Genomic DNA, 3,988 nt, shown 5'->3' with positions numbered 1-3,988 from the left:
GGGTCTCATGCTGTTGCCCAGGCTGCAGTATGGCCATGATCTCGGCTCACAGCAACCTCTGCCTCCTGGGTTCAAGCGATTCTCCTACCTCAGCCTCCCAAGTAGCTGGGATTACAGGCGCACGCCACCATGCCCAGCTAATTTTTATATTTTTAGTAAAGATGGGGTCTCACCATGTTGGCCAGACTGGTCTCGAACTCCTGACCTCAAGGGATCTGCCCGCTTTGGCCTTCCAAAGTGCTGGGATTACAGGCATGAGCCGCTGTGCCAGGTGCATCTGCTGTTTTTTGACTTTTTAGTAATAGCCATTCTGACTGGTATGAGATGGTATTTCATTGTGGTTTTAATTTGCATTTCTCCAATTATCAGTGATATTGAGTTTTTTTACATATGCTTGTTGGTCGCATGTATGTCTTCTTTTGAAAAGTGTCCGTTTTTTTGCCCACCTTTTAATGAGGTTGTTTGTTTTTTTCTTGTCCATTTGTTTAAGTTCCTTATAAAATGCTGGATATTAGACCTTTTCCAGATGTGTAGTTTGCAAATATTCCCTCCCATTTTGTAGGTTTTCCATTAACTCTGTTGATAGTCTCTTTTACGATTCAGAAGCTCTTAAGTTTAATCAGATCCCATTTGTCAATTTTTGCTTTTGTTGTAATTGCTTTTGGCATCTTTGTCATGAAATATTTGCCCGTTCCTGTGTCCAGAATGGTATTGCCTAGGTTGTCTTCCAGGGTTTTTATGATTTGGGGTTTTACATTTAAGTCTTTAATCCATCTTGAGTTGATTTTTGTATGTGGTGTAAGGAAGGGGTCCAATTTCAATCTTTTGCATATGGCTAGTCAGTTACTCCAGCACCATTTATTGAATAGGGAGTTCTTTCCCCATTGCTTGTTTTTTGTCAGCTTTGCCAAAGATTAGATGGCTGTAGGTGTGTGGCCTTATTTCTGGGACCTCTTTTATGTTCCATTGGTCTATGTATCTGTTTTTGCACCAGTACCAAGCTGTTTTAATTGCTGTAGCCTTGTAGTATAGTTTGAAGTCAGGTAACATGATGCCTCCAGCTTTGTTCTTTTTGCTTAGGATTGCCTTGGCTATTCACACTCTTTTTTGGTTCCATATGAATTTTAAAATAGTTTTTTCTAGTTCTGTGAAAATGTCATTGGTAGTTTGATAGGAATAGCATTGAATTTCTAAATTGCTTTGGGCAGTATGGCCATTTTAATGATATTGATTCTTCCTATCCATGAGCATGGAATATTTTTCCATTTGTGTCATCTCTGATTTCTTTGAGCAGTGTTTTGTAATTCTCATTGTAGAGATCTATCATCTGGTTAGCTGTATTCCTGGGTATTTTATTCTTTTTGTGGTAATTGTGATTGAGATTGTGTTCCTAATTTGACTCTCAGCTTGTGTTTTGTTGGTGTATAAGAATGCTAGTAATTTTTGTACATTGATTTTTTTATCCTGAAATTTTGCTGAAGTTGTTTATCAGCTGAAGGAGCTTTTGGGCCAAGACTATTGGGTTTTCTAGGTATACAATTATGTCACCTGCAAACAGGGATGGTTTGACTTCCTCTCTTCCTGTTTGGATACTGTTTATTTCTTTCTCCTGCCTGATTACTCTGTCCAGGACTTCTAGTACTATGTTGAATAGGAGTGGTGAGAGAGGGCATCCTTTTCTTGTGCCCGTTTTCCAGGGGAATGCTTCCAGCTTTTGCCCATTAGGTATGATGTTAGCTGTGGGTTTATCATAGATGGTTCTTATTATTTTGATGTATGTTCCTTCAAAATCCAGTTTATTGAGAGTTTTTAACATAAAGAGGTGTTGAATTTTATTGAAAGCCTTTTCTGCAACTATTGAGATAATTATGTGGTTTTTGTCTTTAGTTCTGCTTATGTGATGATTCACATTTATTGATTTGTGTATGTTAAACCAACCTTGCATCCTAGGGATGAAGCCTACTTGATCGTGGTGAATTAGCTTTTTGATGTGCTGCTGGATTCAGCTTGCAAGTATTTTGTTGAGGATTTTTGCATCAATGTTCATCAAGGATGTTGGCCTGAAGTTTTCTTTTTTTGTTGTGTCTCTGACAGGTTTTGGTATCAGGATGATGCTGGCCTTATAGAATGAGTTGGGGAGTCCCTCCTCCACAAATTTTTGGAATGGTTTCAACAGGAATGGTATCAGATCTTCTTTGTACATCTGGTAGAATTTGGCTATGAATCCCTCTGGTTCTGGACTTTCTTTTGGTTGGTAGACTATTTATTACTGATTTGATTTTGGATTTGTTATTGTTGTTGGTCTGTTCAGGGAATCAGTTTCTTCCTGGTTCAGTCTTGGGAAGGTATATGTGTCCAGGAATGTACTAATCTCTTCTGGGTTTTCTAGTTTGTGTGCATAGAGGTGTTCATAGCAGTTTCTGATGGGTTTTGTTTCTGTGGGGTCGGTGGTAACATCCCCTGTGCCATTTTTAATTGCATTTATTTGGATCTTCTCTCTTTTCTTCTTTATTAGCCTTGCTAGCAGCTAGGCTAATCTTATTAATTTTTTCAAAAAACAAACTCCTGAATTTGTTGATCTTTTGAATAGTTTTCTGTGTCTTGATTTCCTTCACTTCAATTCTGATTTTGGTTGTTTCTTCTCTTCTGCTAGCTTTGGGGCTGGTTTCCACTTGCTTCTCTAATTCTTTCATTTGTGATGTTAGGTTGTTAATTTGAGATCTTTCTAAATTTTTTATGTTGGCATTTAGTGCTATGAATTTTCCTCTTTACACTGCCTTATCTGTGTCCCAGAGATTCTGGTGTATTTATCTTCGTTATCATTAGTTTCAAATAACTTCTTGATATCTGCCTTAATTTCATTATTTACCCAGAAGGCATTCAGGAAGCATGTTGTTTAATTTCTATGTAATTGCATGTTTTTGAGTGATTTTTTAAGTCTTCTGTTTTTATTGCACTGTGTTCTAAGATTGTGTTTGGTATGATTTTGGTCCTTTTGTGTTTGCTAAAGATTTTTTAATGTCCAATTATGTAGTTGATTTTAGAGTGTGTGTCATGTGGCAACAAGAATGTATATTCTGTTGTTTTGGAGTGGAGATTTCTGTAGAGGTGTATCAAATCCATTTGGTCCAATGTTGAGTTCAGATTCTGAATATTTTTGTTAACTTTTTGCCTTAATGATCTGTTTAATACTGTCTGTAGAGTTTTGAAGTCTCCCATTATTATTTTGTGGGAGTCTAAGTCTCTTTGTAGGTCTCTAAGAGCTTGCTTTATCAATCTGGGTGCTCTTGTATTGGGTGCATATATATTTAGGATACTTAGACCTTCTTTGTCTTTTTTTATTTTGGTTGGTTTAAAGTTTGTTTTGTCTGAAATTAGGATTGCAACTCCTGCTTTTTTTCTGTTTTCCATTTGCTTAGTAGATTTTCCTCTATCCCTTTTTTTGGAGCCTGTGAGTGTCATTATGTGTGAAATGGTTCTCCAAGACAGCATACCATTGGGTCTTGCTTTTTTAATCTAGCTTGCCACCCTGTGCCTTTTAAGTGGGGCATTTAGCCTATGCATATTCAAGATTAATATTGAGATGTGTGGATTTGATCCTGTTATTGTGCTGTTAGCTGGTTGTTATGCCAGCTTGCTTGTGTGGTTGCTTTATAGTGTCACTGGTCTGTGTACTTAAGTGTGTTTTGTGTTGGCTGGTAACAGTCTTTCTATATTTAGTGCTCCTTTCATGATCTCTTTCATTTGTTTTTCTAAGACCAGCCGAGCGGGCACAAAAGAACCAGCGGGTAGGCAAGCGTAGGAGCAAAAACTGCAAGTTTATTTTGGTCACCTAGCTTCAGGGAAAGAAGGTGGGTAGGGAGAAGTCTGTCAGCCTCCGGCAAAGGAGGCCGGCAGAGTCCCCCGGTGGGGCTCTCGGACCGAGTTCCCACAGTCCTGACATCCCGACAGGAGTGGGGCTGTGAGAAAGCCGCGTGGCTCACTGGCC

This window comes from Colobus angolensis, unplaced genomic scaffold (genome assembly GCF_000951035.1).
Source record: "Colobus angolensis palliatus isolate OR3802 unplaced genomic scaffold, Cang.pa_1.0 Scaffold41, whole genome shotgun sequence".
Taxonomy (NCBI): domain Eukaryota; kingdom Metazoa; phylum Chordata; class Mammalia; order Primates; family Cercopithecidae; genus Colobus; species Colobus angolensis.
Note: the sequence above shows the minus strand (reverse complement) of the source record.